Source organism: Acomys russatus, chromosome 21, assembly GCF_903995435.1.
Source record: "Acomys russatus chromosome 21, mAcoRus1.1, whole genome shotgun sequence".
NCBI classification, from domain to species: domain Eukaryota; kingdom Metazoa; phylum Chordata; class Mammalia; order Rodentia; family Muridae; genus Acomys; species Acomys russatus.
In genome coordinates, this window is record NC_067157.1 from 42,864,975 (window position 1) to 42,879,818 (window position 14,844).

The 14,844-nt window shown below is 40.0% G+C and overlaps 1 protein-coding gene across 3 annotated transcripts in view; it reads left to right on the plus strand.

Annotated features, from left to right (window-relative positions):
* The window catches only part of Samd5 (sterile alpha motif domain containing 5), a 393,914-nt gene that overhangs the window by 48,678 nt on the left and 330,392 nt on the right, over positions 1-14,844 (plus strand). Inside the window, exon 3 of one of the 3 annotated variants that reach the window (XR_007832582.1) lies at positions 934-1,401. The exons of the other annotated variants lie outside the window; for them this stretch is intronic. The gene's annotated coding sequence lies outside the window, so the exon portion shown is untranslated. Of the gene's footprint in view, positions 1-933; positions 1,402-14,844 lie in introns of those variants that run through there. 3 annotated transcript variants of the gene reach the window in all.

The following is a 14,844-nucleotide window of genomic DNA, read 5'->3' on the forward strand; positions in this document are numbered from 1 at the left end:
TTTTATGTTTTCCTCAAATTTCTTCCACTGTGCCAAAATCCAATTAATGACCTTCTGAACATTTAAACTGAGCCTTTTAAAAAATAGATACCTACTGTATGATGTCTCATATTCCAAAATAAAATACTGTATTAGCTCTCAAAAACAAGGTGATATGTTTAATGAGAGAGATGTTAGACAGTGTACCATTCATCACAGTTGCTGTCCTGTTCACTAGCTATATTATGAGATACAAGTTAGGTCATTAAAGTTATTCGCTGAAAAGTGGTCCCTTTTGTGTTTGTGTATGGGCCTAGAAGTCAATGTGGTCTAAGTCAGTGGTTCTCAGCCTTCCTAACACTGCAACCCTTTAATCAGTTCCTTATGTTGTGGTGACCCACATCTATAAAATTATAACTGATACTGCTACTGTTATGAAGCATATTGTAAATACCTGATATGCAGGATATCTGATATATGACCCTTGGCCCTGCAATAGTGGCACGGAGGCAAGTAGATCTCTCTGAGTTCTAGGCCAGCCTGGTCTACAGAGAGAGTTCGAGGACAGCCAGGGCTACACAGAGAAACCCTATTTCAGGGCGGAAAAAGAATGCTGATATGAAACCCTTGTGAAAAGGTCATTCAATTCCCAAAGGGTTTATGACCCACAGGTTGAGAACCACTCTAATTGGCCAAGAACAGATTTTCTGATTCAAACCCCCAACTTGGATTTGTAAACTTGATGACAAAAATAACATTTCCCACCCACCCAGCCCTCGCTTTTTTTTTTTTTTTTTTTAAATGGAGAGACTGTAGGTGGCAAGTCTGCAAAGAGCCTAATGGGACATCATTGTAAACCATGTCATGTATGTAGCATTGTGATTTGCAAACATATGTTTCCCCTTCAATAAAGTCACGGCTTCCACAGTGGTTCCACCTTGGCCTCTTTTGTAGTCTTTTGATGCATTCTGATGAAGCCAGCAACTTGTGCACTGTTTAAAAAGGTGATCCATGAGTGTTTGTATGTGATAGCTCGATGGTCAGCATGGACAGTCAGAGTCCTAACTGCAAAGAAAGTCTCCTACACCACATGCAAAACTACAAGTAAGTCCATCACATGCGCTTGGGTTGATTTGTGTGAGGATCATACAGGAACTAAGTGATCTTCCCATACGTAGTTCTGAGCAGTCATAAAGACATGCACGGCAGGAGTGGTGGGCTGTGTTGATGGGTAGGAAGGGTCTCCAGGCAGTTTCTCTACATGTCAATCTGCTGGGGCTCCCACAGCACTGCATCTTCTTGAGGGTTGTTGCAATCCAACTGCAAATAAGCCGTGTCTTAGAGAGCATCAGAACTTGAGTCCTGAGTTGAAACCCAAACATAATTGCTTTGGGATTTGAGGACCTTACAACAGTGGAATAATCATTTCATTTGCTTATCATAGTCCTCAGATGTTAGTTTGAAGTTTGGTGATATTGCTTTGGGCTATATGTGTGTTGATAATTTCTAGTGATTGTTTTTATTCACATTAAATATAAGGTGAAAGTAAATTTAAAATGAAGATGTAGTTGTGTTTTTTCTAAGTCCCCAACTCTTTTTTTTTTTTTTGTCCAGTGTGGGTTCCAGTACTTAAAGAGTGCTATGACATCTTAGAAAAAGGCTCATCGTTTTAGAGTGCACTGAGTTTGAACTTAGATCACTGACTCATGACTTAGCCTCGGCATTGATCCATGTAGCCCCAGGGCCCTCCAGAAACTGGTACCAGGCTATGAAATATAATATTTCACCTGCAAGTCTTCCTTGCTCTCATAAGCATATTTAGAAAAAGTTCATAATCTTGATGGACAGTATTGAAATACTTTTTTTTAAATGAGGGAGATATATTCATGCAGCAATGCTCACCAATAAGAGCTTTATAGAGAATAGATGGTTTATGTCATTAGTAAAAATCAGTTCACATCAGGCGGCTTCTAAAAAGTCTTTCATCTGAATCTGGATAATGAGTGGTCCTAGTTTCATTCCAGGCCATCTGGCGCCCTGCTGAGAATTTTTGTTAATTTAAAAGAGAAATCTTAAACAATTTTAAATGAAGAAGTTATTCCTCACCCCATCCTAGACTCACCCCCCTGAGGACAGAGTAGATTCCCGTAATTATGGACACTTTTCTGGCTAGCATCTTCTACTTTAAAATCCATTCTTGCACCAAAAAACAGGATGTCTGTGGAGTCTCATCTGCTTCTCGGTTGAGTAATGAGCATTGATTGTGAACTCTGTGTATTCAGGGTGCATTCTTTCATATCCCTATCAGCTCAGTCAATTTAGCTTCCACTTCCTTCTGAGAGTTCATCAATCTACCCAGGAACAGTCACAAAAATAGCCAGTTGGAAGGAAGAGCAAGCATTTAATTTTGTCCTCTATCTTTGTCTGTAAATCAGAAGCCCTGAATCCAGTCTTGGCTTTCCTGGTGAGCAGCGCTGTCTAAGTCACTTCCTCTTACACCTTCCATCGCCCATCTGTGAAAGTATTCAGGGAGCAGAACAGCCAAACACACTCTGGGAAAGGTTTGAGCAACAGATGGTAATATAAGCGACAGAACGTCTATAGGAGGAAACCACCAAGGGACATTGCCTGGGGTCTTTGATGACCTTCACCAGGCCAGGAGTATGTCTGTTTTAGTCCCTACTAAACTTGCTCCAACTTGGTGCTTCCTCGGTTCCTGGGTATTTTCTGGTACCACATAGATACTTGGTGATGTCGCTGAGTCAGTGAAAGAAGAACTGATTGAACTTCTTTCCTGCCGAAAGAAATCAAACTCCAAGGTCTGCAGGTTCTTTTACTAGGGCATTTCCTAGTTTTAAAGAACTTGCAGAACACTGTGACTTCTGTGTTTGTAGGAGAGCATGTGCTTTGCCTTCAGACCTGGGCAACCTCACCTCCTATTGTTAGGTATTTACCTTACATGGCTTCGTTATTAAGCAGGTTTCCTAGATTTCCTGTTTTCTTTTGTATAAAATAATAAGTTCCAATAGTTTACCAAACAGAATTTGATGGACTCCATGTTTTAAGTAATGGATGAAGATATATCAAATAATAAAATGATAAATTATTGGAATCAAGCATATATATATATATATGTTTCTATTTTGAATTTGTTGGAGGAATGTCTTTTACCCCTGCAATTAAAACTTAGGAGTATCAATCCATTCCTACAATGAAATACTATGTTATTGCCTGTGACATGTTAGTGTGGTTTCTGGCAGACAAAATATAAAGATGTAGTGGCTTGAACAGAAATGGCCCCGTAGATTCATGTATGTGAATCCTTGGCCCATAGGGTCTGGCACTATTAGGAGGTATGGCCTTGAGGGAGTAGGAGTGGCCTTGTTGGAGGAAGTTTATCACCTGGGGGCAAGCTTTAAAGTCTCATATGCCCAAGTTACACCCAGCATAGCTCACAGTCTCCTTCTGCTATGTATGGATCAAGATGTAGAACTTTCAGCCTCCTCTCCAGCACCATGTCTGCCTGTGTGCCACCATGGATGTTTCCCACCATGACAATAATGAACTAAACCTCTGAAGTGTAAGCCAGCCCCAATGCAATGTTTTCCTTCATAAGAGCTGCCGCGGTCATGGTGTCTCTTTACAGCTATAGAAACCCTAACTAAGACAAAAGACATTTTGAAGGATAAACTTCCTCATAGCATTTTGGATGCACTCTGTTTTAGGTGTAATTAATGTTCAATGTATGGTCAATGACTATGTCCCTTTAAAAATTATTTTCCCCCTAAGGTTACCTCTGCCTCCAACCAGGAGACAGGTGAGTACTTAGGAGCACAGGATTGTTCAGACCTGAGTTGTAGCCCTTCAGAGCTGCTGCGAATTATGATTGCTTGACCTTAAAGGGATCACGGCACTCAGCAGTGAGTCTATGGCTGCCTTCTTATCTCCCTTTGATATGCACAGATTATATACAAGAAGAGAAAGAACATCAAACCTTTAGACTTATAAAGCAGGACACGAATCCCAGATGCCTATAGTTGGCTAACCTTATGCAAGTCACTACGTCTGTTGTGTCACTTGAAATTCGAGCTATGTCTTTAAAACACCATGTAATCCTACTGATAGGAGATCTTATATTGAGGGAAAATGCATCCTTACTACGTAGCAGGTAGGCATTGTTGACAGATGGAAGGTGCAGGGGCGGGGATCCTGAAAGGAAATTTGTGACTTAGAAATTAAAAACTGCTTTAAAATATCTTAGAGAAAATGCTTGTGTTCATAAATCAGTTGCAGACAACATTAGGACATTTAATACATCCTGGCAACTAGACTTTTGATATAATCTCCACAACAACTATGCAAACTTTTTTTTTCATCTATAGTTTTTTTTTTTTTTTCATTCTATAGTTGAAGAAACTGAGATATAGATGCAGTTTTGGGTAACTTAATCCAAAGCCACATAACCAATAACCAAGAATCTGAGGTCTGAGTTCCAGTTGTGTCCCTTTAAGCCTGCCTTCTTAACCTTGATGTGTCCATGGAAGTCAAAATTACTGCCAGAGTCAAACATAAAGACTGTCTATCAAGAATCCAGAGAGAAAAGGTTAGCAAGAGGTGCCAGAAAAGAAGAGGGTGCTTCAGATATGAGGGCGTCAACTGCTCATGATGTCTAGTCCATTTGTACTGTAAAAGAATACTCAGGCCTAGGCCATTCAATCTTGCAAGACTCTGCCACCTGGGAAGCCCAAGACTAACGTGTTGGCAGGTCTAATTGCTGGTGAGGTCTACACCACCTGTAGGGATGCTGAAATCAGTATCATGACCTCACTTGGCTGAAGGCAGAAGGAAAGAGGGGGTGAGATGCGAAGCCTCCTTTGTGATGGTCTTAATCTCATTTACAAGAGCTGAATTTCTTCTAAAAGTTCTCACCTCTTAATATAATTATGTTGGCAAAAGGGGATTTGGATGGGGTACATCCAAAGGCCTGTTTTCTACTTGTGACTTCTCCAAATCCATGTCACCTTATATGCATATTCATTCCATCCCTGGACCTCTCATAGTCTTACCTCATCCCAGTGTCAACATCAAGCCCTAAGTCTGGAGTCCCTTCCATCATTTTCATCAGATACAAGAGTCAAAGACGTGATTTATTCTGAGGCCAGTTGCTCCACAACTGTAAACTTGATGTGAAACATGTGTTTCCAAAGTTCAGTGGTAAGACAGGCATTGGAGAAAGTCTTAGTCGCTGTTCTATTGCTGTGAAGGCCAAAGCAACTTGTAAAGGAAAACATTCAACTGGAAGCTTGCTTAGACCTTCAGAGGATTTGCCCATGAACATTAGGATGGGACAGGATGGTGGCTCTCAGTATTAGCTGAGAGCATATACCTTGCCTACAAGAAAGAGTGAGGCTGGGTCTGGCATTGGCCTTTGAAACATCGAAGCCCATCCTCAGTGACACACCTCTTCCATCAAGACCTGTAATGTTTCTTCAACAGTCCACCAACTGGGAAGCAAACATTCAAATATATGAGGCTATTGGAGTCATTCTCATTCAAACCACCAGAATGATACCCGTATTTCCAAAGGAAACAAAAGAGAAGTGATTATCAAGTCCCTAACAAGGGCAAAACATGAGAAGGGAAACATTAAGTCTTAAGGCAATAACATCATCATTTTAGACTGTATGTTCCACTGTCTGGACATACTGGTTCCGGGGCTGGATGCTCAGGGGTCCAGGCAACTCAACCCTCATGGATTTTGTATTGTAGTCCTTCTGAGTCAGAGATTCTTGTTTCTCTCCTTGGCTGGTTTTGCACAAACACTCATCATAATATAACTAAGTAAAGACAAGATGATTCTGTAAACATTTTTTCGTAGGCAGTGGTATGTGCAGCACTTTTGACATGTTCATCTGTGACCCTTTTGGCCTCCGAAGTTTTCTGAGTCTCAGGTATGCTACGACGGAACACTGAAGGGGAACCTATAACCCTGGATTTGATCCAACTCCTTCTTGGTTTAGATGCTGGAACTTTCTTGATCTTACTCATGATTGTCTGCAGAAGATTTTTGAACAGCTGTCCATTCTTTTCTCAAATGGCCTTTAAATAGCTTGTTGGCAGAAGTAGAATGGGCTTGTGGCTCTGTAGTTGTATCGCCCGGCGTGACACTCACATTCTGACGTGTGATGACGTGCATATGGCAAACCAATATTCAAAACTGACTGTGTTGTGCTAGAGGTGCAAACTGCCTATGTAAGATTCACAAGACCACATTTTAAAAATGGACTAGGGTTCAATCTTGTTCTATACATTTAAAATGTAGAAATCTGTGCATTCAAGGTAATGAGGCACCTTGTCTGCTAAGTTACAAGGAATTTTGACCAATTTGATCTTTAACTACTCACTTTTGTCTATGCCAATGAAGATATACTCATAACTTTGTCTTGGGCCTAAAATAATAATTTTTGATTCTGTTTGTAGTTGAGCCTGTGCTAACAGTCTCTAGTGCATCTCAGACATGATTTACCCCATAGAGGTATAATTTGTATTGGTAATGTTTGGCTTACTGCCATGCTTCTGTGTTTTATGGAGACCCCTGGCTCATAGAGAGTCCTTAAACAATGATTTAAATATCACTTTATGGAATTTAACACCTCCCCCTATGGAACAATAATAATTTCTTACTTGAGAGTTTTTGTTTTTAATAACAATGCCCAACGATAGTTTATCCCTCTAACACTTGTATATCTGCCTTCTGTCTAGAGCAGGGATTAGTTCTCACTACTTGTTCACAGCAAGAAACTATTCACATACACACACACACACACATATATATATGTGTGTGTGTGTGTGTACGTATATGTGCACATGTGTATATGTGCATGTGTGCACATGCATGGATGTGTGTGTAACATATAAAAGTCTGAGGAGTAGCACAAAATTTATTAGCTTGAGTTTAAATATTAGAGTTCTGTTAAAACATTTTGGGGTTTTACAATATCTTCAGATACGTTTACTTCTCTGTGACACTCAGTATGTGTGGGATAGTGGAAAGAAGGCATGGCTGTGATACGAGAAGAAAAGGACTTTGAACTCTTTATTCAGTGCATTTGAAGGAGGGGGGGGATATGCTTTTACTACTAAGATTGAGATACATAAAGATTCTATTTAATTCTTCTAACAACCCAATGAAGTAAGGATTATTACCGAGCCACTGTGCAGGTGAGGCAATTAAGGCACAGAGTTTAAGTCCCAGAGAGAAGTGACTTCACCCCTGCTGGTCTTGATGTCCTTAGGGCTATAAGAAATCCACTTGCTGGATTAGCTGTATTCTATATGAAGCACACCAAATCTGACCAGTAACTGAAATGGAATTTCAATTGTAATATTGTTCTCAACTGCTCTTCTCCCCTGTTCCCTAAATGGTGTTGTCAAATCTCCGTTTGAAACCATGCTTTACCAATTCTGAGACAAAACATTATTTATTTATTTATTTGGAAATTTTAGTCCCGCCCCCCCATTTTTGTATTATATAATTTAATTTTCTTTATTATACTGATTAATAATACACACATACACACACACACACACACATACACACACACGACAGGGGAAGAAGGGAGATGGAGAGCAACAGGGTCTCATTTCACTGTGTAGCCCTCGATGGCCTTGAACTCCGAGGCCTCTACCTCCTGAGTGCTGGGATTAAAGCTGTGTACCACCACACCTGGCAATAATATTTTCAGTGACAGAAAAACCAATAAACAGTCCCATATTCATGTCCAACATTTCCTAGTGCCTCCAGTATTCTCTATGTAACCCATATTGTGGGAAAGTGTGGCTACAGTGATCTGATGTATTCAGCGGGGTTGTGAATAAAGCACTTTAATGTGTTCTCTGCTTTTGTGAGGCAGTTACCATTCAGTTGATTCCACAGCAAACCATGGCTTCCAATGGCTCTTGACCTCTTCCCCCTCAATGCTCATGTTAGAAGTGCTACTTGAGAGCCATTTGGTTCACTGCGCTCATCACATTCAGAGCACAGTACCATTACATGTTAGATGTTAATGCAATAATTTAAAAAGTGTAATTAAGGCTTAGATTTGAGGAACTTTGAAATTATTGTCTTAAGTGTGTGTGTGTGTGTGTGTGCGTGCGTGTATTCCTGACTGATATTTGCTTCCTTTCTTTCCTCCTTCCTTTCTTGTTCCTTTTTAAAACTTTCTTATAACTAATGGTGAAATGAATTGAACATATCTCATTTAGCCTATGAATTTTATTCATCTGCTTTTCTTTTGCCGTGCTTTAATCTCCTTCCAAGAACATCTGAAGACTAAACAATCATACTTTCTGAAAACATTGGCGTATTTCCTGGCTTGGGAGGCATAAAGGGAGGGTTAGCCAAAAAGTGATTTTTGAATGAAAAATTAGGTCTATATTTACATTTGAAATCCACAGAGGGGAAAATGATGTAAACCCAAGTAGCCATTTTCAGTACAGGAAATAGCTAAATTGTATGTGATTTTAACTATTGTGTTTTGAGAAAAGCACATAACAATTGACTATATATGCAAATCTAATGTACAGTACATCCATAATACAAGCCAGAGGGTAACCTCAGCCAATAATTGAAAAAGAATAAGTTGATGAAAACTATAATCTAGCATCAAATACACTATTACAAAGGTCCAGTTGATCAAAACAATAGGTGTGCTAAATGTGAGTTTAGAACAGAGGGAACTTCTTTATTCTGCCAAAGGGGAGAGCTTGAAATGCATGTGGAAAGCTCGCTGGAAGGAGGAATACAGCAGACCCAGAAAGAGCTGTGCATCTAATGTCCTATTTCTCAGAAGAGAGCTTCCTCTTGATTTTATAAGATTTGGGGATTCTACCTTTGAGTTTTTCCCCTGTAATTACTAATTGTTTAATCTTTATTTTGATATGAAGCCTGCTTAGTCATATCATGAGTAGAGCAACTCACACCTCTCCACCTATATTAAAGTCAATGAAATACTATAATAGGTTTTATATTTCTATATACACATATGCTTGCTTGTATCTATGACATATGTACCCATATCCATTCTTACTTCCTTGAAGAAAATGGTGTTCAAGTTACAATAGTACCTTGCTCTGCATGATGCTCCTTTGTAGATCACAATGGGGCTTTTAAGTCAGTCAGAATAAATTTAATGAGAATATGTCTTTTTATAAAGAATAAATTTTCATCTCTGTGTGTGTCTATGTGCATATGTGTGTATGCATGCATGTGGAAGTTGGGTGTCCACAGTTTGTATATGTATATATGTGTATATACATACATACATACATACATACATCTGGTCCAGAACAAGCTGAATATATATTATCCTCTCTCTCTATATATATATATACACACATATCTAAATTTGTTTAATGAACCGAGGTATCTAAGAAACAAAAATGAATTGCAAGTTTTCATTTGAAAATGACATTTATGTTAGAGTATCTTTAGTCACCTTTTCACACACAATAATAAAGTAAAAATCGAAATCATAGCAAGTTGAACACATAGCTGTATTTAATGAGATTTTGTAAATAACAGACAATATTGGGGAGCAGTTTATATTCAGTGCACAGTTAGAATAATCATTTGATTTGCATATGGCTTTATTACATTTTAATTAAGTTTTGTCTTTGGCAGTTCATATATGTATGAACTTCCCCCATACTTTCTTATTTCCCTCCCACCTGAGGCAACCCCACTCCTCCCTACCTGTCCCTCTCCCAGACTTATGACTTGATTTTATTTTGCTACCCACTTATTCTAACAAGGGTCTTCTGTGTGCTAATTAGACTGTAGCCACCCACTGAAGCCAGTAGGGTCACTCGTGGATACACTGTGGAACACAAAGGCCCCGTCCCTCTTTCTGATTCTATTAAAACTAAATAGTCTAGCAGTGAGGAGTTGTGCCTGCAGCCCATCTTCTCTGTCCACGCTTGGCTACTGATGGACACATTCTTGTACAGGCCAGTATAAGCTCTCCATCTTTTAAGAAAAAAATTATTAATTTATTCACTTTAGATCCTGATAGCAGCCCTTCCCCCCCCCTTTCCCTCCCAGTCCTCCTCACCCACACCTCCCCTCTATTCGCCTTTGTCCTTCTCCTCTGAGGAAGGGGAGGCCCCCATGGATACCAACCCATCCTAGCACATTAAATCACTGCAGAACTAGGCACATCATCTCTCACAGAGAGATGGGGGAATAGGATACAAAGACAGACCTCAGAGTCAGAGAGGGTCCCTGCTCCAGTTGCTGGAGGACACGCATGAAGACCAACCTGTGCATCTGCTCCCCATGTGCAGGGAGCCTAGGACCAGTCATGCATGCTCTTTGGTTGGTGGCTCAGTGTCTGTGAGCCCCCATGGCCCCAGGTTAGTTGTCACTGTAGGTCTTCTTGTGAAGTCCTTGATCCCTCTGGCTCCCATAATTGTTCTCCCAACTCTCCCATAGGACTCCCACAGCTCTGTCTAAGGTTAGGCTGTGGGTCTCTGCATCTCTTTCCATGAGTTGCTGGGTGAAGCCTCTCAGAGGTGTTATGTTAGGCTCCTCTAGAGTAATATTAATAATGCCAGGAATTAGTTCGATCCCATGAGAAGGGCCTCAAGTTGGACCTGCCTTTGGCTGTCTATTCTCTCAATCTTTGCTCCATCTTTGTTCCTGCACATCTTGTAGGCAGGACAAATTTTGGGCTGAAGGTTTTGTGGGACGGTTGGTGTCCTTATTCCTCTACCGGAAGTTCTGCCTGGCTGTAGGAGGCGGCCACTTCAGGCTCCATATCTCCCGCTGCCAGGAGTCTCAGCTAGGGTGGCCTCCACAGACTTCGCGGGGAGACAGGGTCTCTCAATGAACCTGGAATGTAGCAGTTGGCTAGACATCATGGCCACTAAACTCTAGGTTTCCACCTCTCATCTCTGGGATTGCAAATATGTGTTGGCATTGCTTCGCTTTTGTGTAGGTGCTCGGGATCCAAGCTCAGCCCCTCAGGGTTGTGTAAGACTTTACCCACTGTGCCCAACACCCTCTCTTTCTCCTTTTTAAAATATACCACCATCAGGCCCTGATTATTGAAAGGATTTTTTTTTCAAATGGGTTTATTCTGTCATAAAAACATGATTTAAGAAATTATCTAATTTTACAAAAATTAATATAATTTCCCTTTGATGGTTAAGGTGGTTCTGATAGACATGAAGAATCATAAATATGAATAGATTGTGGCTCATAACAGGCCCTATGTTTCCAAACAAGTAGGAATCAATAATTATAGAAGAATATATGGCAGAGGCAAAGAGTTATATGGATAATGACCCATGCTATTTTATAAATAGCATCAAGAATAATATATGCAAAGTGGTATAAACCCAGACTACACTTATTGAAGATAACAAAACACCAGTAAAGAGGAAGAAAAAGCATTAGATATTTTTCCCTGACTTACCTTGTGCTAGAGAAGGCTATCACCTATCATTATTCTACCCAAATGTTTTGCCTAGCTCTATCCATACATATGTCCAGTAAATATTTGTTACCACCATATTATTCATTTCTGTATTTGATAAGTGTGCCACTGAGACTGTGTGATGATTTAAGCACCCCCAAATTCTTGCCTACACAACACACATTGAGAAGAATTTCTTGAAGTGTGTACACTGCAGGGCTGATGGTAGGCTATAACAAAACATTGGGGGTGGGGTATGAAAATAGTACCATGTGGAGGAGCTAGGCATTCAGAGAAGAACTGAATGGTGTCCACATCAGATAAATTTGTTGTGTGTTGAGGAAGTAAAGCATTCTTAAATAGCAGGGAGCGTTTTGGTGCCTGGGAGGTGGGAGTAAAGTGAAGGAAGGAAGGTTTCCCAGATGAGGCCCTATGCCTTTGGTCAGGGGAGCCCAATGCTTTGTGCTTGATGGCTCTGCACCATGGAAGAAGAAGAAGGAACATATCTGCCATCACTTAGAAGCAGGGTTAGATTCTTAAGTGGTATAGTAAAAAGGGGAATTGAATTGTACTGTGCTGCACAGCTCCAAGCTGTCCTTAGGTCTATGACTGATGACATCCATGGAACCAACATATTTTTATGTGATGAGTATACCAGGCACCATTGTCCATACTAAGAAAAAAATGACATCTTGCATCTGCTATCTTCTGGGTGTGGCCATTTGGTGCTGGTTCATGTTTTCTCTTACATTCATGAAGGGATCTCCGAATGCAAGCCCAAGGTCATCTGGTTATGATAGGAGTGTTTGTTGCACAAAAGTAATTAGCAAACTTCCTCTTTAAATATTCCTGGGTGGAAACTCTTCTGATTGTCTGACCTCCAGAACTGGGAGCAGGGGCACATGGTATAATTCAGGAGGGGATGAGAGGGTACTGACACCAAGGCTGACCTCACTCAGATATCTGAATTCCATTGTCGCACTGGTCAATGGTTGGCTAAGCTCTCTAGCCTCTTTTTGAGCTCACCCATTATACCATAAAGTCACCAAGGTGGCTGTTTCTCGGCAAACTCACCACTGGCTTCTCCTCTTGTTATAACCTGATTCTCTTTGTGTTCATCGCTGTCCTTTTCATGTCTGTATTGATCCTTGCCTAGACCAGCATGGCCGAGTAGGACTTTGTGTAGTGGTAAGAATACTGTACGATGTAAGCACTGTCCACTGGGTTGGCCTGTGGCTACTAAGTACTTTTTGTCTCCTGTGACTGAGAAATCCCCTTTTACTTTTACTTGATTCAAGTAGCCATGTGCCCCCGAGGTTATGTATAAGGTGATACAGGTCTAGATGTTCACAGAAAGTATCCAGTTCAGTGTGTATTCCATATCTTTGACAACCATATACCTGGTGAATTCTTATATCCAGTTATTCTAGTTCCTAAAGTATGTGAAATACTTTTCTGCACTGAACCATCATTTTCCCCTAACAGGGTCTCCCAATATGACCTGGAAGTCACTATGTACCAGATTGGCCTCCTGAGTACTGGGATTACAGGTGTGAGTCACCACATTTGGCCCAAAACTTATTTTTTTTTCCAATTCTGTACTAGCCCTGGGAGAGAGATGTGGCTGTACCATTTGCTCTCTATGAGTCGTAGAGGAGATCAGGAAAGAGATCAGGAAAGAGCTACCCACTGTGGCTTTTGGTTTTTCTGCCTTTTGTCATTCTCCATCCCAGAGAGATAATAATTCCTACTTTTGTCCTCTTCTCTTCACCAACTGGACTTCCTGGGTTGAGAAATTCATGGGGGGAAAAGCAGCTCTGGCTTTACATGAACAGATGTGACAAGTGGTACATTTCTTCCTCACAGGTCCCTGTTTGACAGTGGTTATATAGGTGAGGAGAGAGAAAACAGATAATGTGATCTGGCACAGGCCCCTCCATAGCAGTTATCCCTATTCTTAAGTTGTGCATATGAGACACTGGGGTCATGAGCTCATTTGTTTTAAACGTGTTGAGTTTGAGTTTTTTATGGGGAGATGTGGCTAAGATACATCTGTATTTCTAGAGAAAGATCTACACTGGAGTAGTGTGTGTGTGTGTGTGTGTGTGTGTGTGTGTGTGTGTGTGTGTGGTGGGGATCCATAAGCACATTAATTTAAATGAGAAGAATGGATATAGTGGTCCCTAGCAATAATACTTACGTGATGGAAATGGGCCAAAACCAAGATACTGCATTCACGAAAGACAAAGGGAGATGCTCATCATCCTCTTTGAGGTAAGCTGAGTAACCTGTCTCACTGTCAATGAATGTTTAAAACAATAAAAATATTTTAAAATGCTATATTCTGTATGTCTCTGAGGTTTTTGAAGACCTTATCTAATTATTTTATCTTATCTTTTTATAGAACCATATCTCTCTGTTGCACCTAAGATGTATATTCTTGTGATAAAAATAGACTAGTAATTGATATGACCATGATTTGATCAACTAACAGTTAACTTGTATAACTTATTTATCCTAAACAGCCTGCAATAGCACTTTCAAAGTATTGGAAATAAACCTTGTATTATAATTGAGTTATATGGGTACAATACCTCATATTAGAGTAGAAATATACATAATGTGTGAAGAATAATCTTAAATTTGAATTTTATACCCCTGTATCTAAAACTAAACTTATTTTGCATCCATATACAAAATTCTATACTAATGAATTAAAAATAACCTTCTGAGTGACAATTAAGACATTAATTACAGGACCTCCTTATGGAGATGGCTTCAAATGTGGCAAAAGAGCCACTGGGCCAAATGTCCTCATTTCTACCACAGACAGAATTCTGTTTTAAAAAGGGCAAACTTGGATGCAGACAGAGTTGATGGCCAAACTCTGCCAAGACAGGGTAAACAAGTCCTCAATAGTTCCTGCCTCACAAATATGTCTGTCAGATATATGGAGCCAGAAGGCTGAAGATGATGCTCAAACATTATACAGAGTTTTGGGTGGCTGCTCAGGTAGCAAACTGTCTCTGTCATCTTCTTATTTTGGAAGCTACTAACCTGTACTCCTTTTATTCTCAGATAATCAATTTTATTCCTTCTCAAGTCTCTGATGGGGTTGAAGACCAGATAATTTAGTTTTACAATTAAGCTAAGTTGTTTAGGGGTTAGGTCTCCATAGATGTTTTAAGTTGATAATGACAGATATGATAGATATTGATTTACATTCAGAATTTTAGATGCACCAAGATAGGAAAGATGTTTTCTTCAAGGCTGCCAAACACAAATATCCAAAACACTAAGAATGTAACATTTATATAACTCATTATTGTTTCATGATTCTTCTTGATGCAGGCAGTTTACTGTATATATGTGTAATAATATATATGTA